The sequence below is a fragment of the Rhinolophus hipposideros genome (assembly GCF_964194185.1).
Source record: "Rhinolophus hipposideros genome assembly, chromosome: 13".
Taxonomy (NCBI): domain Eukaryota; kingdom Metazoa; phylum Chordata; class Mammalia; order Chiroptera; family Rhinolophidae; genus Rhinolophus; species Rhinolophus hipposideros.
In genome coordinates, this window is record NC_138059.1 from 66881381 (window position 1) to 66907052 (window position 25672).

Consider the following 25672-nt stretch of genomic DNA (forward strand, 5'->3'; position numbering starts at 1 on the left):
GAGGGGCAAAGGACTAAGAGGCGCCCTTCTCTTATGCACTCTGGGAAATAAATGACCAGGTCTTCTTCCTGCCCTTAATTGCTTGCCTGGGGGAGTATGTGAATTCAGTTATTAATTCCACAAATATTTATTAAGGGCCTAATTCATGTGAGGAAAAAGTGTTCCGAGCAAATGGCAGCAGTGCAAAGGCCCTGGGGAAGTAACATATTGGGCATTTTTTTTGCGAAAAAAGGAAGTGTTCTTGTACCTGGAAAGAAGTACGTCAAGTGGTGAGAAGTAGGAAACTAGGGATGAGAAGGAGCCAGGCAGCAAATCAGAATTTAATTCCACATATAATGGGAGCCACTGGAGGGTTGTTTTTGTTTTGTTTTGTTTTTTAATCTATTGGGGTGACATTTGTTAGTGAATACTGGAGGGTTTTAAACAGAAAGTGACATGAGCTGCTTGCTGCTGTTTGCCCAAAGAGAGGCAAGGGGAGAGCCGTGGGCAGGCCACTGCACAGTCTAGGCAAGTCACCTCTGAAAACACAAGACGGAACTGACGAGGAGAATACAGTCGGGTTCCAGGCAGTGCCCAGTCTACTTAAGAATGGTGGCCGTTATTTCAAGATGGAACCAGTCTGCATTGTTGTTTGGCTGTAGCTTCCTGGGTACAGAGTCAGAGTTACGGTTTTCTCAGGCATCAGTGACCACTCCAGCTGAGAGGCACTCAAGAATGCAGGAATTAAGTGACTACAGGACTGGTGAGAAATGAACGCTCCACTCCAGCGAAGCGCTGCCCCGCAGAAAGGCTGCAACTGTCCTGGAGGTTCCACGCACGGCTTCTCCGAAGCACAGGTCCGGGGGACACCAGCCTCCTCCCCGGCCCTGCCCGTGCCTCTGAGCAGCAGGAGCAGCCACCCATGCCTCCTGGGTGGGGGGTGACAAGCAGAGGGCGCTGGAAGCATCTCCACTTTGTAACTGAGAAGAAGGGTCCCTGGCAGAGCAACACGCCAGCGTCTGAGGCAGGCACGTGGCACTGCAGACAGCGGGCTCCACGGGGCAGCACTTCTCAGTGTGGCCCCACACGGACAGCAGCAGGGCCTCCTGGTGGGGTCTGGGGACAGCGGTTAAAACGCAGATTCAAGGCTGATGGGAAGGGGACGCTGGGTGGAGTCAGATTCCCAGGAATCCGCGCTATTACCAGCCTCTGTGATTGTTATGCGTGTTTTATTATTATTATTATTGGGGAAGGGGAATAGGACTTTATTGGGGAACAGTGTGTACTTCCGGGACTTTTTTCCAAGTCAAGTTGTTGTCCTTTCAGTCTTAGTTGTGGAGGGCGCAGCTCAGCTCCAGGTCCAGTTGCCAGTTGCAGGGGGCACAGCCCACCATCCCTTGCGGGAGTCGAACAGGCAACCTTGTGGTTGAGAGGACCCGCTCCAACCAAAAGCCATTCGATAGCTCAGCGGCAGCTCAGCTCAAGGTGCTGTGTTCAATCTTAGTTGCAGGGGGCGCTTGCCCACCATCCCTCGCGAGAGTCGAGGAATCAAACTGGCAACTTTGTGGTTGAGAGCCCACTGGCCCATGTGGGAATCGAAGGGCAGCCTTCGGAGTTAGGAGCATGGAGCTCTAACCGCCTGAGCCACCGGGCCGGCCCCTGTGAAGGCTTTTTGAGTCTTCAGTATTCACTTTGTACCTGGCTGCCTCTAATACACTTTCAGTTGATTCTCTGGCAATTTTCCAGATGAACAATCGTATAGAAGTTGCAAAAAGATGATAATTTTTCCTATTTCTTTCCACATTTTATTCTTTTGATTTACCCTCATTATGTTGGTACAAAAGTAATTGTGGTTTAAAAGGTTAAAAAATACGTACAAAAACCGCAATTACTTTTGCATCAACTTAATCACTAGCAGTTGATACCGGACCTTCTTGCCTTGTTTCTTACTTTAATGGTAAACTAGTGTATAATACTCAGTAAGCATAATGCTGCCGACGGGATGGGACGGGATCGGGGAGAGTATATGTATGTGCCTCTATAGAGTATATAGTTTATAATGTTAAATAAGTATTCAATTAGTCAAAATCTATTGAGTTTTCAAAGTCATGCATCGGCTTTTACTGTATTTTTAGCATCTGTGTAGATAGTTAACAATTTTTACTTTTTCATCTCTTAATGAGGTAAGTTTTATTTAACATATTTTCTATTAGTGAAACAATTTTACATTCCTGGAATAAATCCCACTTGGCTATGGTGGTTGTTCTTTCAATGTATTGCCAAAATCTGTTTGCCAATATTTCAATTAGGATTTTTCCATTGATAGTCTATAAATAATATCGATCTGAGGCTCTACCCTTTCTTGTTATTTTAAACTAGCATTGTTGAGCTAGACATCAAAGTTATATTTGATTGCTCAAAATAGTTTCCTATTTTTCAAAGGCTCAATAAAATCTCTGTAAAACCATTTCGACCAGGGGCTTTGCTTCAGGGAAGTGGAGGAAGTGGTGCTATTTGACTACGTATCTATCCTTTTACTTCTGCAGCCATTGGGTCTTTTGAGGTCAGTTTTGGTCATTTATATTTTCCTACAAAATCACCCAGTTTATCCAGGTTCTGAAGTCTGAAACCGTTTTTCATGAGTTGCACAAAGTAGTCCTTTATGAGAATTTCCATTTCCTGGCATCTATAATTTTCCCCCATTATCAGACCACATTTTGCATATTAGTGCTTTGAACTCACATTGGCTTACTTTGAACAAGATATTGGACTCTGCATGGTTTTCCTATTATTCTTCTGCTTTCTAATTAATCTATTTCTGCATTCATTTTCTTTCGTCACTTATTTTGTTGTTCCTTTTCTAACTTCTTGTGTGGGATATGTAACGAATTTTCATGGTGTCTCTTTATTTATATATATATATATATGGTTAATGAATTTGACTTCTCATAAGCTTCCTGTTGTCTGTAGTTATGTTTTCAAGAGGGAAATGCACTATATTAGGATATGATGGACTTATTTAAGAGGATCCTCAAAAGCTCCTCAAATATTTTTGGTAATAAGACTCCCTTTTTAGTGAACTAGCATGTGTATTCTATGAAATGCACCTTGAGGTAAGGTGCTTTAGGTAGTACCCCTGCCTTAGTTAAGAGTCTATGCATTCTCCAGGTTACTTGTCTAATTCATCCACTGAAAGTTTTTTATCTTGAATGTAATAAAGATACGTCACGTTTGAAGAAACACAATTAAAAATGTTTGCCAAGTACTTTTACAAACTTAAAATAAATAAACAGTGAGGGAGAATGTGAACAGAAGGAAAGCTCTTTAGATTTACACTAAGATCAACTGGCTTTAAGTTCCAACTGCTGGAACTTAGACGTATGAGTACTGGCTAAGAGGACTTCCTTTTTCTAAGACTCGTGGGTAACAGGAACGATTTTTATCTGTAACAACTTTCTCAACCTTATTCAAGTGGCAAACCTGGAAGAGGAGACTGTATTTTTCATGAACTATCATAGCGTATCCATGTCTTTACTCAGAGACAATTTTCAAATACATATATATGGTGTGTCTGTGCATTGGAAGTACACGTTGCACTTTAAACACGTTGATAAACTGTTTTAGAGAAATACAATGTTAAGTTGTTAATATGTATGTACTAAACACTGCGTGCTAGGTTTAAGAAAATTATGGAAAATATGGCTTATTTTTTCCTTGAGTTTGAGAAGATTCTCATTATTCCATTCTATCACCAGGCCATGTTTGGTGAAAGGCTGTCTGAGAATGTTCTTTGAAAACCACTCATGTAAAGACTCTCATGTCCTTTCCAGCACCAAAATGGTTCCTGAAACTGGTTCTAGAAAATGTTTTAAATGCTTCTGTTTTCTCATTATCTTCAGCCCAAAAGTGTATGCTTTTGAGATGTTTAAGTTTAAAAAGAAAAAATACAAACATATCAGATTATGTTTTCAGAAGAGGTTTCACACCCTTTTTGGATAAATTAAGTTTGTAATGTCTAGAATAAGAAAATCAAATGGATGATTGTATTTGCACTGAAATCTTCCAAGAGCTTTAGAAATTGTTTGCTTTGTTACAATGTCCAACCCAGACATCTCCTCCAGTGCCTCTGCTGATCAGAATTAACTATCAACTTTGGATGCTTGCCCACTTCAAATACTCCCCAAAGTAACATAGAGACATTACATCAGTGGTATTACAGAAAGATTAATGTGCTTTGTTTGGAGATGCAAACAGTAATCAGACTTATTGCATACTTCTAGTATTTTGATTTTTTAACCCGAATCTAAGGGAATCTAGTTGTACATTTGCATACAGTTTAATGATAACAATAATATGTAGTTAACAGATATTCACTGGAATATAAAAAATTTACTTGGCATTTTCCCAGCTAATTGTTTTTACAGCTTGACTTCACTTATGCATTAGCTACATTCATAAAAAGGTTTACATAAAGCAAATATTTTCATACTAAATCCCATTTTCCCACTGTTGCCCAATATTAAAACTTCAGTTGTATTTCTATAGGAAAATGTTGGCGTCAACACATCATAAAAATTACAGTTAAACATCTAAAAATGTATGCCACGGAAGAGGTACACTTAATCAACTATTTTACAAACTATATTTTATCCTCTCATCTGCAATAAGCATGAATCCAATGGATAATCAATTTGTTTCATAGTCCCACAATCATTAGAAAGACATGTATGTTTTTTAAAACTGCAGGGGTTTTGTGTGCCTTCATAGAAACTGAAACTAGAAATAGAATTGTTTAGCTGGGATTGCGGTGGGGAGATATGCTGTCAGATGCAGGCAATACAGGTAGTCTCGGGTTACTGGTACCATGCAAGGGTCTTAGAAATGTCTCCTTTGGTGTCACGATCCCCACCAGGTGATTTACTGGAATTGCACAGATCCTCTGGAGCATTACCATCGTCTGACTAAACGTCTACTTTCCAAAGAAATGGCAAAAAGAACTTACTGAACTCCCTGGATCCTGTCACAGTGTAAAGTGTGAAAAGCACCTTTCTGCTAAAACAGAAGAGTACCTGAAACTTTTAGAAAACTCTCCTACTTTTACTAGGTTTAAGGTGACGCTAAGCAATTTAATTCCTAGTCATTTTAAATTAATTTTCTGGCGCAAATCCTCAGGGGAGTGCTACGTGGAATGCAGTGATCTCTGCTGCCCTCTTCCTGTGTTCCTGCAGGTAACCCAGGTGCGCTTCCCATCAATAAATCGGTGTGAATTGTGTCTTACTCCAGGATGTACTAAACTGAGAATCACCAAATCCTGTTAATCTGTGCCGTGTACCCTGAGGCAAAAACATGGCAACAAATAAGTAAGGCAATCCTGGGAAAGATAAGGTACTGCTGTTCAGTCTGACCACGCTCAGAGCTCTGAAAGGCTCACAGGTCTGACCACTGGTTCTGATGGTTTGTTCCTATTCGTAAGATGGACAAGAGATTGCGTTTTTGTCGTACTGGCGAATTCTCTGCTGTGGGCAAAACAGCTTTTGAGAACATTCTTACATAAGTCCGTCATACCCTAATATTCCCAAAGAGCAGATGTTGATGAGTCAGCATCGTGTCGCAGGAAAAGCATGGGCTTTGAAGACACGGAATCCGAGGGTGGAGAGCCAGGTCAGCCCTTTCCTGGCCGTGTCAGCCTGGGTAAATTCCACACAGTGCCAGGTCATCGTAGGAAATCCCAGCAGGTTGCCTGCCTTCTTTCTTGGCAACTACCCCACGTCCTTCTTAGACCTTCCATGAACCTACTGTGAGGTTTCTGCACCTCTGGCACTGCTTGTTACAACCTGGGGACCATGCCATTAGCTGCTCATGAAGTCTGCTTGCAGGGGCCAGGAAAGGGCTGCAGTATGCTAGCTGATCTCTAGCCTTCCGTTTCATGCAGGAAAGCTGGCATTCAGTTCATTGTTCATTGAGGAACCTCAATGTACTTCCAAACATCAGGCAGTGCTCAAAAGATACACTGCTAAGTTCAGATATCATAAAAACCAGCTAAGTAAACCGTCAGAAGAATTTAACATACCAGAATGAATAATGTTACTTTTTTACCTTTTTTCCTTTGTCTTAAGTCTTAAAGGACACTGATTTACATGTTTGGGGTTATATTCTATCTTTATAGACTGCTCTGTGACCTGTCAGTCAAGCACAGTGTAGGAGCCCAGTAACTCATTTATCTTTGAAGAAATGCATCTTGACCAGAGAATGTGAGAATGTCAACAAATAATAAGGAAAGAAAGAAAGCAAGTGGGTCAAGGTTCTGATAACTGAAGCCAAGAAAAAGCCTGGGAAATTAGTGAATGATAAGCTCCCAGGAAATTCGAACTGAGAAAGGCAGTAAGCCATGATGAAAATAATACCTTAGATAATTAAACATATAGTCCAAACATTACTGCCTAAGAGAGAATCACTAATGAGTAGAAGTTGCTCGTTTTCATCTCAATAAGAGGGAGAAGGGCTGAGAAAGAGAGAGAAAAAGCATGAAAGCAAACAAGGGTGAAAAATGTGGGATGACATTAGGTGTGATACTAAGATTATTTTATTACATTAGAAATACAGACTATTGCAACTGTATAAAGAACTTGTTTGGATTTAGGAAAGATCAGAACATAAGACAGGTTTATTTTTGTTTTAAAATGGGATATATAGACAACTAGGAAGCTCAAGGCAGTAAAAACTCTTGTGTTTTTATTGATTTGGAGAAAGCCTTCCAATATGTCAAGCAAAGTCAATAAGTCATGGAAACCCAGTGTGTTAAGGTTCCAGAAATATTTGAGGAAGCAACATGGAGAATTGTGAAAAACTGATAATCCACATGGGACTAAAGTAAGAATGTATCTGAGCAAATTTTACTTACGATATGTTTTGTTATCCTGCTGAAATATCTACTCAAGAGAACCAAAGGCAAGCTTGCCAATAAGACCATACAGTCTTATCTGCAGAGGATGACACTGCTTGTGAGACGAGGAAAATCCACAATGTAATCAGAGAGTGTAAGACGTGGAACAACAATGCAGGAGGCTGATCACAACTGACAAGGGCATGACCACGAGCCCTCCCTCAGGAAGCCAATCACCCCAGACGTGCCCGAGAAATTCTGCCCAGAAACCGAACACTCCAGAGCTGGTGAACTTATGACGAAGTCTACCAGATGAAGAGCTAACTCTATAATCTCAGCTGTCACTTGACTCTTGTTTTATCAAAATGTCATTCTAATAAATCAAAATAAGAATATTTTCTTCCTTCTCAAATTAAGGACAAGAGTCCCCTGCAAAGGCCCACGAACCCGTACTGGACCATATAATTTCGTCAATAAAGTACAAAGTGTAGACTCAGTGATTCACGTATGTCCGAGGACGGGTGTTCTCGGAAGCTGTAAGGACTGATCTCTGCTCCGACACAGGGAAAGGGAGTCTCGTTCACTGTAATCCTAGCATCTTGTATCTGATATGATTAGCTAACACTCACAAGGAGCCCAGTAAATATCTGTTACCTGCAGAAGTGGTCACAGCTAACACTGGCTGAGCAGTTTACTGGATGCCAGCATTGTACATAGCAAATCAGCTGATCCTACAACAGCCCTGTGAGGTAAACACAATTGTGATTTCCATTCTACAGCTGAGGGAACCAAGAACAAAGGCTAAGTAACTGGCCTACAGAAAGCCAGGTTCAAAGGGAGACCAGCTCAACAGCCCCCCTTAGGTGCCACATGACACAACTAGGGTCCTCACCGTGTGGGAGCGCGTGGCTGGGAAGGAGCGGGGAAACGGGGCTAGCAAGGGCCAGGCTCTAAGCTGTGTAAAGTCGGCCGGCTCTGCTGCAGAAAGGTGAGTTGGGAACAAAAGGGTGCAGGTGGGACCCAGCTGGGGAAGTGCTAGGAACGGGTGCACTGGGGGGGGGGGGCTTTCCAGGTCGCCCTTGACATTGGGCATGAATGACCACTGTGAGCTGGAGGCAGTCGCAGGATACACTGCTGGGATCACACTAGGTCTGCAGTTTTCATCCTTAGCTATACTTGAAATCACACGACGTACAAATCAGCAAGAAAGAGACAAATCAACAGAAAAATAAGCAAAGGTTATAAACTCAAAATTCACAGACCAGGAAATACAAATGACTTTCACACATACGAGAAGACCCTCACCTTCATTCGTGAAGAAATGCACATTAAAATGCCAAAGAGGTATCATTTTTCACCAAATTACATCAGCGAAAACCCCACAAGATTCAACACAGCCTCATCTCTAGTCTGGATTTTTGTAATAACTTCCTAACCGTTCTCTTGGTCACCAACGTGCTCCTTCTGAAAGGTCACTCAGATCCTGTCCCTGTTTTACTCAAGACACCTGCAACCATCCTACCTTTTCAGGGGCTGACCTCTTGCTTCTCCCCCAGACACCCTCAGATCTCACGCCCCTCCAATTTAGCCCTCGCTCAAGTCTCACCTTCTCAACAGACCTCCCGATGTAAAACTGCAACCTTCATCCCCTCACTCTGCTCTCCTTTTTCATTTGTCCACAGCACCTCTTCTCCATCTTCTATAAAACACACCTATTATACTCATTTTTTTATGGTCTGTCTCCCGCAGTTAAAATGTAAGCTTCAACAGGGCAGGAACTTAATTTTATGTCTTGAATATTTGTCTATTTAATGTATTGATGTAACCAGAATACCTATAAGAAATGTCTCACATAGCTAAAATGTATGTACAAAGAAATGTATGTAAAAAAAAAACATTGTTACAGCAATACATTCCAAACTGAATGTCCATGAATAAAGAATGGGTTAAATAAATTATACAGCAATCACACAGTGGAAGAGCAAACAGTTCTTAAAATAAATAAAGCAGCAGTCCTGTTTCCAGTATGGCCAAGTGCGCTCTGATTGGATCAATTCTCCTGCAGCAAATTATAATCTGAACAACAACAAAAAAAACAATCATCTGTGCTGAGGTCTTAAATACACCTACATAGTGATAGGTTTCTAGAATCTTTATACTAAAGTTACAAAAATGATGCAGCTCCTTATATCTTGATATGGAAAGATCTTTAAGGTATGTTTCAAATAAAAAAAAATCAGAGTATTGTTACAGAATGATACCCTCTTAAAGTAAATATACACATAGCCAGAGAATGTCCTGAAGGACATACACAAAACTGGCAATGGCAGACTGGGTGCTAGAATGCAGGTGTGGTACAATGTTTACATTAACATGCCAATTAAAAACATCTTGTAATACATGAAATACAAAAAATCCAAAAATACACACAAAAATTGAAAAGTAAAAGCTCTGAGAAGTCCTACACTAAGAAAACGTTTCAACTTTCCTTCATTCAGCATTTCCCAAACCTATATGACTAAACAGACGCCCCTCCTTTTTTCAAATAACAACTATTCTAACTCAAGAGAAAGTAGGACTGCAGGTACAGATTTTTTTTTTTCCAAAAATCAATTTTTGAGTAATTGAGCCAACTGAAAACAGTAAGAAGACCACTTGGGTCATTTGAAATACTGTTGTTTAAAAAAGATTTAGTCCATCACAGTAACTTCAAATATAACTGCAATGTCACTGGTTTCGTCCACTAAACGTCTAGACAATATTTTCAAAGATATTGTTAAGTGCAGTCATCATCCAGTGTCTTTTTTATTTCACAGTCTCTTCATTGGGCATCTCTGACATTGCTAAATGAAATTAACCATCTCTGGAAACACAAACATACAAATGGTTTCCATGAGAAAATGCCACGATATATGTTTTAATTCCTAAAGATTGACATGAATTATTACCCTTACTTTGGTGCAAAAAAACAAAACACAAATAGCATTCCAAACTCTTTTTACTTAGTTTAACTGATGTTAGATTGTATCCATCTTGGTGTTACAGTTTAATACAGAAAATCATTCTATATTATGATGATACGTGAATTTTACTAGTTCCTTTGGTTTTTGGGGTTCCTTTGGGGTTTTTGTGCCTGTATATGTGAGGAGAGCATATTAAATTTACTATATTGCTTGGACCAAATATAACATGGACAGTTTACTTTAACAAAAACAAGGGAAGGCAGAATACAACTGAAAAATAGCTTTTCCTTTGGGTTTTAAATGCATTTGTCAATCTTCTTTAATAATGTGTTTTACTCAATTTATCTTTGTACCTACATCAACAAAGGAATAAGACCACAATTTATGAATGCTCAGAAATTCTTTAATCATGGAATTTCTATGCTCTTTGAAGGAAGGGCTGATACTTTTCACTTGTGCTAGCAAGGAGAACGCATTATGAGATCTGCGCGAAGATGGAGATGATAAGACGTAAGACGTGCAAGCCGACAACATCCAGCTAGTTTTCTTCTTCCATACATGAAGGGTTAGTACGGAGGTGTTAATAAGCCATACTTGATACCCATTCTCTACAACCCTCTCAGATGACTCAGGATGAAGACGAGTGTGTCACAACTGAACCGAAAAACTGTATTGAAAACGACATGTTGGAGCACCTTAGAGGGATCTACATATTTCAAGCTGCTTCTTCAAAACTTCGTATTTTACATACCTTTGAACAAGACACCGTAATTGCATTATTCTTGCTCTGGTTTGGTATTACTTTTACAAAAAGAAATAAATTCATCTACTAATGTGTTCATGTATTTGGAAACAAAAACGAGATCAATCCTCTTAATAGCTATGAAGAGAGCTACCAAATAGAACACATAATAAGAACTTAAAATCAGCAGCATTCAAATCAAAGAAGTGAAGTATTCTAAGAATATTTACTCCAGTTGAGTTAGGGGGGAAAAGTTGATTATTCATTCATTGGGCCAACTAAATCTAATAAGAATAGCATTCTGCTGCTTATATGATCATTTGAAATAACTATTTATTAAAAAGACTTAGTCTATCAAAGTCAACTTCAAATATAACCGTTTTTCACATAAATCAAGTCCATGAGGAAAAATATAAAATCATTCCAAACTTCTGTGTATTCTACCAAAAACTACTTTCCAAATCCAAGGGCTTCCAATCACAAGATAGGACATTATATACTGTTAACTGGTCAATAGGAAAAAAGTAGAAAATTAATTGATGTTAAAATAAAACTTATACATCTTCTACCAGGAAAAAAGAGAAAAACAGAATGAGCAGAGACAAATAAGTCAAAATTATTAGAAGACATTTATTTAGAGATCGGTTACACATAAAGCATAGTTCCCTATATTCCATATACGTAGTCCTATCAAATAACCCCAGGAACTCTACTGCTCATTAATCTAGCTCAGGGGTCATCCAACGTTTTCTGAAAAGCGCAGGCTTTCAGGCCACATGGCTTCTGCCACACCTACTCAGCACTGCTGCTGCAGGAAGTGCCACAGCATCTAGAGATGGTACGTAAATGAATGAGTGGAGCTGCGCGCCAATAAAGTTTATTATGGTCACTGAAATCTGAATTTCATACCATTTTCACCCATCACAAAATGTTACTCTTCTGTTGATTGTTTTGCAATAATTTTTAAAAGTACAGCCTTAGATTGTGGACCTTACAGAACCAGGCAGCAGGTTGGATCTGGCCCATCAGCTACAGTTTGCCAACCCCTGATCTAGAAATACATGAAAAAGTTACCGTGTTTCCCCGAAAATAAGACCTAACTGGAAAATAAGCCCTAGCATGATTTTTCAGGATGACATCCCCTGAACATAAGTCCTAATGCATCTTTTGGAGCAGAAATTAATATAAGACCCGGTCTTATTTTCGGGGAAACACGGTACTAGTAATACTTTCCAAACATTCTTTTTTATAATAGAATATAAATACTGTTGCATTTTTACTATACCATTCTTTTTCCAATATATTAAGTTCTAAAACAGCATTATCTGCAAAAATAACAACTTAACTGAAACTAAGAAAGTTAAAATGAAGTATTCTTAATATTTCAAAGCCACAAAAAAGAGAGCTCATAAAACAGAAAAATGTGATTTTGTTACACATTCTTAGGTCGTAAATTTCACATGGAATTAAATTTGTTCTATATAATATTTGCCCATTGAACTCTAATGGATTTATTAGGTATACTTATGCCAGATTTAGAATTTCATTCACCCCACATGTAAAATAGTATTACAATGTGGCCACAGAATTCTGGCCTTTTCATACTTAATGCTGTTCTATATGGTAAAACTGAAACAGGTTAGAAAATCACAGGACAGTCACGGAAACTGTACTGTAGCTGCAGCTTACCTTTAACTAGTTGTTAAGATCTTGAGCAAATCACATAAGCCAGCATTTCCTAAAGTTTGTTCTGCATCCATACGTGATTCATTAACGTAACAGGGTCCATGGCCAAATGACATGGGAAATGCTATACATCATAGACATTTCTAGAAGATTTATAACGTACATAAGCATATCATGAGTTCTGAGACGTCCTGCCGCAAGAAATCCTTTGGTTTACTCTCCAAACTTACTCCATTCCTTTTTCTATACAGTACTTATTAATAACCCAAAAAAAGTAAAATTCCTCAAAACACACTTTGGGAAATTTTCTCATCAGTAGGGATCAGATAAATATCCCTTCAGTCTCTAAGTTTAAAGTACTGTGAGACTATGTCTAAGTAGAAACTTTGTGAAAGCTGTTCCAGCATTAAATTCAGGTTTCCAAACCTGAACCCCTGGACCAAACACACTCACCTATACCTCCACACACGCTGCAACGCTCCTCTCTCAGAGCACTGATCTTTCTACTGAAATCCTCTCTCTGATCTCCTAGACTCAGCTCCTTAAGTAGGAGACAGAATAATGTGTTCCCATCCTTGTTTCTTCAACACGTAGCCGAGTACCTGGATCATTACGGTGGTTTTTTTTGCACGTTTGTCTTTGTTTTTATCTAACAGTGTCCTAACTGATGTACCCATAACTACTCTTACCCTTCTTCTACTGCGTCTCTATGCAAATGTGGTCACGTCTCCTGCTCCCTAAAAACACCTTCATCTCCCAAGTAAGAGAAAGACCAGGTTTCTAGGGTCGGCCTGGAGGATCCAGTCTTTGCCCGCCCTCTGCAGCTTCACCTCCTACCACTGCTCTAGTGAGACCCTCTCCACGCCAGGTAATCCCCCTCTGATGGGTGCAGTACACTTGGTGAAGAGCCCACCCACGTATGCCGTGCTTCCCAGTCACGCGTCGCACACACACAGGAAGGACATCCCTTGCATCTGATTCCCGCATCAGGGAATTACCATTCCTACGGGGACAGAGGCTGAGTGCAGGGGGACATTAACCCGGGTGTCCCCTGAGAGGCCCAAGGTCCATCTAAGACAAAACGGTACATGGCCCCTGGGTTCAGCCTAACAGTAGCTTCAGGCTAGGAGGCAGCAGTCCTAGAGAGGTCCTTACAGCCTGACAGTTTCGACTAGAAGGGAGAGGTCCAGGGAGCCCCACACCAGGCCAGTGTCTCACAACTAAGATTAAATAAACTTACAAACGAAGTCCCTCAGTCACACTACCATATTCCACATGGCTAGTGGCTGCAGTATTTTTTATCTTAAAGATTCAGAATGTAGTGTTTTATTTTCATCATTTTAGAAATAATAGGTGCACATCCGTGTTTTTACATATTATATATAATGTACACATATACATTCATGTATATGAAAACAAATATGTATATATATAAAGTCAATATTTTGAATATGATTCAAAATTTGTCTTGTTTTACATCAACTGCATTTATTTCTTTTTCACCTTTTGAGCCCCTTCACCATTTCTCTTAACATCTTCAAAGAATTTATTCCACTAATTCTTCTGAGTTCTAAAAACCCAAAAAGAACTCTCAGACAACTATCAAGCAGAACTGGCAAACTCAGCTTTAATACTGCTTACTAAGTTTCTCTCTCTAACTCATGAGTCCTGTTAAAACTTACTGTTGATAAGATTGAACTGGGCACCTTGAGCTGAGCTGCCTCCCGGATGGCTCAGTTGGCTGGAGCACGTCCTCTCAACCACAAGGTTGCCAGTTCGACTCCCGCAAGGGATGGTGGGCTGTGCCCCCTGCAACTAGCAACGGCAACGGGACCTGGAGCTGAGCTGCGCCCTCCACAACTAAGACTGAGAGGACAATAACTTGGCTTGAATAAAAGTCCTGAAAGTACACACTGTTCCCCAATAAAGTCCTGTTCCCCTTCCCCAATGAAATGTTTAAAAAAACAAACAAACAAAAAAAGCTTACTGTTAAGAACAGTGAACTTTATAATGCATTGTCATCAATATAGCACAAAAAAATTGCAAAGAGAAAAAAAGACTAAGGTTTTGGTTATATTTTTGAGAGCACTGTGCTACGCAAAGGTCTTTCTCTATACTTTTAACTTTGATTGTGGAGTAATATTACACATATATTTTTTAAATGGTGCAGACAGTACAGAGAGCTCCTATGTACCCTGCCCCCAGTTTTCCTTCATGGTAGTTAGAATCTTACGTAAAACAACCTCAGGACATCAGTCAAAACTAAAAACTTAACATTGGCACAATAGTCTTAATTAAACCGCAGATTTTATATGGCGATTCTACACTTTTTGAGTACCTGATGACACCTCTAAGGTAATTGGACATCCAGATGTCTTGCAGGAATTCCTAATATCATTCCTAATTTAACTGGGTTCCCCACTGTTCAATAAAGTGTAAGTCTCGATGAGAAGATGGATTCATAGTGGACAAGAATCTTGGTGCTGGAAGGAACCTTAGAAGTCATCAAGATTAGTGTTTTTCAAAGTATAAATGATGACCCATTAACAGGTCGAAATGAATTTAGTGAATCACAGCTAGCATTTTTCATAGAACAAAACAGAAAATATTAAGTACAACACACCTGTTTCATAAATCTTCTCTTTTTCTTATATACATGTGTATATATGTGTGTGTGTATACATACACACACTGCATCAGAACATTAAAAACTATCCCTTACCACAGGCTAGTCAAAGAAGTTTTAAAAGTCATTCATCTACATCAAGCAAAGGAAGGAAACCTGTCTTCAGTACCTCTGACAGATAACACCACTTCCATTTAAATACTATCAAATGTAGGACACGTTCTTATACTTTAGATCATGTTAGGAAATATTTTATGTGGAATCAACAACTGTCTCTGTTGACTTTTAATCCACAATTCACAGAAAAGGATTTTTTTCATTCCAAACTCCTATAAGTCCTATTTTTTCTTTTCTTTTTTATTCTTTTGAAATCAGTGAACAGAAGTTATTACACCTAAAAATCAAAAGGGTAAAAAAGAAAGGTTCTGTAGACAAAGGATAACGAAAGCACAACAGAGGAAAAGTACATGAAGACTCTAGATGGGAAAAGAGAAGCAATACCAAATAAAAAGGTCAAGTTAATAAAGACATCTTTGTAGAGGTGACATGAAAGAAATTATCAACCCCAACACACAATTTCATAAGAGTATGCAATATTTACTAGCAAATCTCATTTTGGAAAGTAAGTTTCACCTTTTAAAAAAAAATAAAGAGAGAAGGGGTGGGAGAATGGGAGAACTGTATTCAAAAGAAGAAAGAAAAATCATGCACCAATGAACCCTTTCTTTCTCATATCTATATGTGTAATTCATCATTATATATATAATTACATTATATATATTACATTATATGTAATACATATAATGTATATATACATATAAATTCACCAAACCTGTATTTCGCTAACTGGCAACTTCATTCTACCTAAAATGCAGAAGAAACTCAAAATGTATGAAGGGAAAAATAAATTCGGAAGTCAAAAAATCCATGGACTAAATAAAGCTCAAGTACTTCACACCTATCAGAGCACCTTAGAGCCTGATTCAAAGTCTTGCTTGCTCCCAATTCTAACTACAAGTTTTCAAGATAATAGCCATTTAGCAGCATTATATTAAGGAGCCCTGCTATACAAAGAGACACTGACATGCAACAAGAAATAAGATGACATTCTGACAGCCCAGGGTGACTGAGGAAGTAACAACGGCAGACTTGGGTACTCAAGAAACCGATGTCTAAGTGTATCTGGCATAAGGACAAACCATGTCATGCATACCACAAGGCTTACAACAATGGATGCCATTTATATGGTTGACACTGCGTCCACATGAAAGATTCTTCGTATTCAAAATCATTGCATTTTTTTAATATGAAAAATGTATGCTCTAACTTTTAGAGAAATTTCTATCCACAATTACTGAAACAAGAAAAGTCTTTGTTTTCAAAAGGGGTAAATGCTCAGCGATTTGAAAAGCTTGGGTGTCCAGAACAACTGATTCCCTGAGGATTGTGGTTAACTGTCATTTTTACCTTCTATTTTAACTCGTTTAAAGGTCTATGACTATGTAAGCCAGCATATCATAAAACACTCCTTGATGTTCACAGAAGCTAATATGTGTCCCATGGCTTGATACTAGAATCACCTGGGGAACTTTTTAAAACACTGGTGTTCACATTCCCCAACCGGAACCTCTGATTGACTTAGTCTAGATAAAGCCTGGCATCAGACATGTTAAAGCTTTCCAGGAGAGTCTGATTGTTGCGCCAGAGTTGGGAACCACTCAGACAAATAGTTTTCTGCATGACATCTTTAAAAATCTTTAAGAAATTTTTAAGAGAGATACAGTATGCAGCATTTCCCAAACTTGTCTTCAAATCCCTTTTTTCACAGAGCACCTTGTAACCGACTCAGGTAATTCTTCAGCTAAAAATCAAGGTAAGTATTAGGTTTAGAATGAAACAAATGGTGCCACTTTCCAAAATTTGAAAAAGCTCTAATGTACTTAGGGGCAGGGGAGGTGAAAGAAGAAAGTCAAAACAGTAATGTTACCATTACTTTTATAATGGTACCACTTTTTTATTATATTACAAAAATTCCAAATGAAAGATCTGAATTTTAACTAAACAACTTCATAGTTAATTTAAATGACGCTTACATTAAACCTGCGACTCAAACCATTCATGTTGTAAAAGCTAATTCCATAAATAAATTCATGCTGCCCTCTAATGGTTCAAGATATTTTTACCTGTAGTACACCAGAAATGCTGATGGTAAACACAATTTCATTATTTGATAAATGGAAGAATTGTATTAAATAACAGAAGGAAAATAAGATTTCCCTGTGGGCTCAAAAGATTATTTAGGACTGCTATATTCATGTTCAAAACTTTCAAAACTACCAGGCCATTTTCATCAAACTATCATATTTGCCTATTCATGTGAAAATCAAGACAAAAATATACACCTTCTTTTGCATTCCACAACTGTCATCTCTAATTCAGCTTTTCATCAAATAAATCTACGGCAATGGTCTTCAAACTTAATGCTCAGACCCCATAAAAGAATTCTGAAAACTATATACATTCCTGTACATTTTTAGAATATCTTAAATTTTAACTGAAATCTAAAATTTTTCATTAGAAGTGTAAATATTTGCAAAGAATGCAGTTTCTGGTTTACTGTAAATACTGACATTTTAAAATAAAAATGTTATGTCACTCCTTTTAAATGTACCCAAAGGAACCTAAATTTCGTAACAAGTTGGTATCTATCCTCATCTACTTCAAAAATACATGAACTCTGTTAGTTTTACACCTGAAAATATCAAAAATATGGATGTTAATTAGAATTTTTAGAAGTTTATATTTCCGGAACCCGAAGCATGTCTGCTTAAAAATATTGTGGAATAATCTGTTATTACAATTATTATTAGCAGATAATTAACGAAACATAAATATTGCAAATTATGATAGTTTTGAAACGAAAAGTAAAATCTTGTTGGGCATGCTTCTTAGTGAGATGGATAGGGCTTTTAAAAAAAATGTACATTGCTGTATCTACATAAGAATATCTCTTACTGCTACAATAAGATACTAGGTTCTCAGTTTAATTATTTCAGTTTTCTAGGTAGGTATAATCATTGAGAAACATAATTCATGTTAAGAAGTCAATCACCCCTGAGTTTTGTTATAGCAAAAGTTGTTTCCTGCCATCAGGAATAATTTTTAATGCTGTGCCAAGTCACAACTGGATTGGATCCTGTTACAATTTGTTGAAAGCAAAGAACTAGAAACTATCTGATTTGGAATAGGATGTGTTGCACATTTATTACAATTATTCAGTTTCTCAATTTCTAGGAAGTAGCTCAAAAAGGTAGACCTATCAAATGACTGTTAATTATATCAGTTATTCTTATGCATACACTTCTTTAATTTGGTATACTTAGGGTAGAAAAATAAAAATATTAATTTCAATACTTGTCTGCTGATAAACAAATATTGTTATCTTATCATGCACTTCAAATATATTTTCACCAAAACTCTGAAGCAGCAGATGGCCAACACCCAACAGTACATACTATCAACCAATCCCCAATCAGGCTATCAAAAAAAGGTCTCCTTTTGTTTTTCAAGTCAAATATGTGTTGGGCTTAAAAGAAAAAGATTTTTAATTTGTCTCATAAAGCAAGACCCAACTATGCTACATACAACAGACATACCAACAACAGAGAAAGGCTAAAACTAAAAGGATAGACACAGGTATACTAGGCTAATAAAAAGAAAACAGTGATTCTTATCCTGATATCCAAGAAGAATTCTGGCTAAAATGCATTCACGTCAAAAGGACGTTCTTAAGGCTAAAATCCACAATTCTCAAATAATACATAACAGTTATGAATATCTATGTACCAAATAACACAGCAACTACCTGTATGAAGTAGAAACTACAGAAAATGTAAGGAGACATAGACAGAAGCACACAAATGCTAAGACATTTTAACATGCGAACCACTCTCGATACAAGGCAGATTGAGTTGGGGGGAGTCACGATACAGAAAACCTAAACAACAAGCAGAAATTTCCCTACAAATATAAACATTGTTTTGTCCTAGCATGCCATCGCCACTCCTTACCAACTTCAGGTTGCACTAACTACTGTGTTTCCCCGAAAATAAGCCCCAGTTAAGATCGTCAGACAGACGGACGCATTTAGTACGTTATGACAATGTTCCAGAAGAAGATGACAGACATGACTGTATTTGAATAAATGAAGATTGTTGTCCATGAAAAAATAAGACATCTCCTGAAAATAAGCCCTAATGGAACAAAAATTAATACAAGACTCGGTATTATTTGGGGGGGGAACATGGTATTCGATTCTACACCACTGCTCTAAGGCACATCTTACCCAGTGTCTTGGGCAAAGTCCTGCCTCTGTCACTTTTTCCATCTTCAGCTGCCTTTCTGGCTGCCTCTCCATCTGGTTATTTAGCCCACGACTGTCATTACGCCTTCTCCTAACGCACGCCCAACACTTAAAGCACCAACCCTTCCTTGGGCTGACTAAACTTGCTTCTATTAATAAACAATTTGAAATTAAAGCTGTGGACAGGGAAACTCTCTCCATGGCCCCTCATGGTGTTTGGAACCTCCCTTTCTTTTCTACTCCAGTTACTGTTCCAGTTAAAAAGACACTCATTTCTACAGATCAGGTTAAAAAGACACCCATTTCTACAGATCAAGGGAAAAATTTTCCTCGGAACCCAAAGTAGAACTATTTACAAGGTACACTGTTCACTGTAATTAAAATGAGTTTTTATGGGCTATTTTGGGAACTTTGCCACCATTTACCAAAATCTTTCTATGTGAAAATATTTAGCATTCTAAGTTTCCAGTAACCAACATAAAAACAATCTTTGAAACATGGCCTATTTTGATGATCACCCAAAATCTTGCCCAGAAGTTATTAGACACAGTACTCCATTTCCAAGAAATGTTATTATTGCTGAAACTTCTATAAACATGTAATATAAACACTCATTAATAGTCACACCACTTGCATTAAAAACCGGACTTAAATTTCTTTCTAAATCCAATCAACATTAAAAAACTTCACAAACCCCTCACTAAAAATCAATAGTTCAAGAAAATACATAAAAGCGATTGAGTATTAAGGAAAAACACCTGGTATATAATAGTATCTTTTGATTTATAAAGGAACACTCCAAACCAACGAGGAAAATAAAAAAAGATTCAGAATTTTTCAAATTTCCCAGAGTTCTAATCGCAAACTGCATGAATTTTCTTCACACATTTCTAAAAGCAGAAAGCCCACTCACCTATGTCACATGCCACACTAAAAAGATTTTTCATCAATGGAACTGTCACTTTACCCTGATATTTTTTTTTAAAACACAAGTAAATAAGTATTGTTAAGGCAACATTTTGCTCAACTGAACAAAAAGAGACATTTGTGAGAGACCGTTGTTTCAAATACAAATAAAGGGAACGAATTATTATACTAGCTTCTCAGAGCTTGAGCAATAGATTAATAAAATGAGTCTCCATTAAAACAATAGAGGACGATGTTTATTTCCCCTAATCCAGGACAAAAATGCTTGAAATTTTAAAAACAAATTCGGAAAAAAAAAAATTCGGGGTTAAAAAGATAGGCATTTTTTTGTAAAAAAAAAAAAATACGAATTTGGCATTTATCACACTTAAGTCATGGCTGCATTTTCCTAAACAATCGTGATAAACTTAAAGGGAGGGATTCATAGTCATTATGCTTTGGGTGCTACTTTCCTTGTATTCACCTTTATGGAGAGTAACTTTGAAACTTTTAACATAAAGAACTCAAAAAGGATCTCAAGAGCATGTTACAAAAAGTGGCCAAATGAAGTAAGACGATCAACCCACAATTATAAAAAGTCATCTTTGTGTTTCAGAATTGGCTTTGTTTACTTCCACTTTTGTTTTTGTTTTAGGGGAATGTGAAAAATGTTAAACTTGTATGACATGACAAAAGTTCTTTATTTAATAAATCTACCAGATATTTTAAAACAGTCTCTAATCCAGAAATAAGTGGTGAACCTTCGGCCTTGCCTGACTGTCTGTAAGAACAGAACAAAGGAGTCTAGAGTCTGAATTTGTATGATAGAAAATTATTAGCAAGTTATTAGTACTTGACTACTACACTCAGAGGTAAGAAAACACAGACCAGGCACGCCTTGGGAATGAGAGTAAGACAGCTGAATGATCCAAAGTGAAATGCATGGCTATCAAGCTACGACAAGGCTGAAGCATGTGTATAAAATGCTGCAAACACTGACATAAAAGGTACAAATTTTCAGAGGCTCATGCTTAAATCCCAAATGAATCACCGCTGATGTGCTCCGTAGCTTTCCAAGGGAGAAATGACTCTGGACTACAATGTCAGAATTATTCCGGGATCAACTGGATTCCACCAAAAGGCCAAAAGTATGCACGTTTGTATTAAAGAGTCAATCAGTCCTCATATACTCAGAAATTACAATGGAATCATAGCCTGATTCTTTTTAATTGGGCAGATGTGAATTTTTGAAAACCTCTCAAAGTAACAATGTCCCAGAGCAAATACACTGATATTTAAATTCTGTTTAAGGAACTACAAGCACTGTGGTAAGGTAAGGTTATGGGCCACGTGTGGTCACAGAATTTCTATATTTAATCCTGAAAACATCACTATGAGGAAGCATGACTATAAATTCTCCCCAATTTATAGATGGGAGACTATAAATTGGGGACTGGAAGGTTGAAAAACCTGCTCAAATCCACACAGCCTGTACTTACAACCAGACTGTATTACCTACAATATAATAAAGGCTAACAAATAACGTTTATTGAGCAAAGCAGTAACTAAGCAATTTACAGACATGATTTTATCCTGAAACACTATGAAATAAACACTATTTTAGCTCCTAGGAAGACATTTACAATGGTTTTGGACAAATGCTTGAGAAGCAAAACTATGCTCTCTTAGAAATATTTGTAGCTTCAAAGAAAATTGTATATTACACAATGTATTTCTAAGTCAACTTTACTGAGGTAAAATTTACATATGAAGATATGGGCCTATGTTAAGCTCTTTGTTAATGAGTTTTGACATATTCCCATATAGCATTATCTGCTTACTTCAATGTTTCAGTTTCATCTTCATTTAGTTCAAAATATTTTACTAATATTGTTTGTGATTTCTTCTTTGACCTATGCATTATTTAGAAATGTGTTGTTTAGTTTCCAAGTATTTGTGGAATTTTCCAGATATTTTTATGATAATTATTTTTAACACTCCCTCTGTGGTCAGAAAACATAGTTTATTATTACTTCAGTTCTCTTAAATGTATTGAGAACTGTCTTATAGCACAGCCTATCATCTCTCTTGGTGAACGTTCCATGTGCACTTGAAAAGAATGTACTTAGATATTCTGCTGTTATTGGATGGAGAGTTCCATGACAGTGATTGGCAGTGTTACTGAATTCTATAATTGGTTTAGTTAGTTCAAGCGGCCATAACAAAATACTATTGGCTGGGTGACTTAAACAACATTAATTTGTTGGGTATTTTTTTTCCCCCACAGTTCTGGAGGCTAGAAGTCCAAGATAAAGGTGCTAGCATGGTTAGTTTCTGGGGAAGCTCTCTTCCTGGCTTGTAGTCGACCAACTTAATGTCTTCACGAGGTGGCTGGGGAAAGAGGGTGGAGTACAGAGCGAGCTGTCCGGTGCCTATTGTTGTAAGGGCACTAACTCCATCATAAGGGCCACACCCTCATGACCTTTTGAAACCTGATTACCTCCCAAAGGTCCCATCTCCAAATACCATCACACCGGGAGTCAGGGCTTCAACATATAAATTTTGGGGGTATACAATTCAGTCGATAGCAGAAGTAGTCTTACTGCTTTTCTGTCTACTTATTCTAAGGGTTATTAGTAAGTGCATGTATATTTAGAATCGTTAGGTCTTCTTGATGGTTTTTACCCTTTCATCATTGGTAATTTTATCCCTGGCAGTATTTCTTGTTCTGAAGTCAGCTTTATCTGACATAAATGTAGACACTTGAGCTTTATTATGATTAGTGTTTGCATGGAATATCATTTTCCATCCTTTATTTTTAACCAATCTGTCTTTATATTTACAGTGGATAGCTGTACATCACACATAGTTGTATTTTCTGCTCCTTTATCCAGTCTGACATTCTCTACCTTTTAACGAGAGTGTTTGGAACACTTACATTTAATGTAATTATCAATAAGATTGGGTTTTAAATCTATCATCTAGTTCTTTGTTTTGTTTCTATCCCATGTGTTCTGCCTTCTTTTAGATTATGTTTTATGATTCCATTTTATTTTCACTATTGCATTCTTAACTACTATTTTTAGCTTTGCATCAACATACATCTTTAATGTACCACACCTTCCCTTCACATCGTATTACATCAGTTCATGTATAATGTAAGAAACTTCCTTAGGTTTTCTAGATGTTGACGATGGTAAGATAAGTCTGGTTCCAGTTACTCTATCACAGCCAGAAGCATAAGCCCCTAAAATGTTTTTTTTTTAATGATCTGATTTTTATTTAATACTTGGGGAAACAGATGTTGGGGGCCCTCTTCATATTTCACTTCAAAGAAAAAGTTGTGTTTCTCATAAAATGAAGAGAGTCACATCTGGTCTTACTAAGCAATGAGTTTTGCTTTAAAGAGTTACAATGTCCACTCATTGCTATTCTTAATTTTGAACACAGCTCGCCTAAGACAAGAGCTGCTGACCCCAAATCATCCTTCACTTACCCTGAAATCATCTCCTTGGCTCTCCAATTCCTCACTTCATAGCCCAGTTCATTCTCCCTCATCTTTGCTTTGCTAACCTGTTCAAATTCTCCTCTGGCTTATAAGAGTTTTAAAAGACAATGCATTTTTAATGTTTCATTATTGTAGGTTTAGATTTATTTCCTATAAACAAAAAATATTTTTAATTTAATTAATGTAATCCTATGTAAAAATGGGAGATATTAAAATTTTTGTCTTTTAGCCTCCAAACTTTTAGTTCTACATCCATTCTTTAAAATGATATCCTCCCAAAGAAATACTTTTAAAAGAAATATTTTGAAAAGTTATGACATAAATTCCAGGTATAGAGCATATGATAAAAGAAAAAATATACATTCCCCAAACCAAAGGATATAAGACAAAAAAGGCAAATTATATATAACTATTTGACTGAATTCCTATTTTTCACCACCTCACATTTATTTCATTTATCCAAGAGGCTTCCAAGTTGTGCAGCTGGCTGACTTTCTCCTGCTATGTTGAATCACATGAAACTGACATATTTACAGGTCGAAAACGGTCAAATCTTGGCATTTTCATACGCTTTAACCTCTCATTTATCAGTTAACCACCAGGGTTGGAATACTAACCAAAGTGAACGCCCCCATTGTATGTTGTTTTCTCAAGATGCACGCACCATCTGGTGGCAGGAAGCAGAACTGCAGATTTACATCTATACGACTACTGACCCAAATATATTATTCGGTTTCTCAACGGTTCTACTTTACAACATGCTTTTTAAAGGGGCGTTACAAACTAGTGAAGAATGCTTAGACTGGCAGCTTGAACAAGCTCAAAATAAAGAGCATGCCAACGTCACAATAATTTGCAGCCGGTCATCAGCCTATGCAACATACACTTTGAAATATAATCACCTCCAGGATAAACTCCAAACCTCCTGGCTGCCACGTGAGATGACTCGTACCAGCTATTTCATGAACTAAAATCTTGGTCATTTCTACATTTACTGATAATTAACATAATGACATAGAATCAGTTCAGACACGACAAAAAGTTTATTCCACCCTATCGAACGTCCACTGGTAGTAGCCACAGCCGTCCGTGAAGTCCTGTCCAAGTCTCCCAGGTTTCTTTCTTTCCCAGGGCAATGTGGGGGGGCCACCAAGCCTCACGGTACCTGGCTCTGCCCACAGGAACAAGGAACTTTGTGGCCAAACAATCCAAACTCTTCCTTGATTGACTTGCTATGATTCATACCACACATGTTAAGAAGAAGCAACTCTGCTCACCTAGGTACAAGCGATTGGACCAGGAACCCGATATACTAGCCAACGGCAACCAAATGCAGCCTTTGACACAAAACATGCCAACCATACCTGAGGACAGGGAGCGTGGCATGGGCGCATGCCGTGAACTGTTCCAAACTGAATGAAGACACACCAAGAGAACCACATCCTTTGGGGAAGGACGTGGAAATGCCAGGTAAATGAAGAACAGAGGAGTCAGGCAAACTTAGAGTGTATCCTAAACAATGCCATTTCTGCAAGACACTTGTGTATTTCACATGCCTGCCCGGGAAGCCCCGGACCCTGAGGTTTCTCCTGCCACGTGTACTTCCAACAGACCCTCAGAGCCAAAGATGATCTTTACACATCCTTCACTGAAGATTTAAAGAATGATAAAATGACTCCTCTTAAATATGTCACAGGTAACATAAACTCAACACAGTCAAAACTGGATTCCTCATTTTTCCAAAGACCTGCGCCAGCCCCTCCCACTGCCCACAATGTCACTAGCAAGCCAGACCCGTGAAAGGTATGCTTGACACTCCCTGTCCTCCGTCAAGCCCCAGTGCTATCGTCTGCCTTGGAGACACCGAGGCACTGTCCTCTCCTCTCCATCTTCACTGTCCCAGGCTCTCATCGAGTTAAGCCTGCGTTACAACATCCTTGTAATTCATTGTTCTCCCCAGAAGGGTAAGCGTGTCCAAACGATTTTCCACACACTGCCAAAAGCACTATTCCTAAA

The 25672-nt window shown here is 38.0% G+C and overlaps 1 protein-coding gene across 50 annotated transcripts in view; it reads right to left on the reverse strand.

The window, feature by feature from the left end:
• STAU2 (staufen double-stranded RNA binding protein 2) overlaps window positions 1–25672 on the reverse strand; it is a 229465-nt gene that overhangs the window by 162978 nt on the left and 40815 nt on the right. The gene's annotated exons all lie outside the window — the stretch shown is intronic.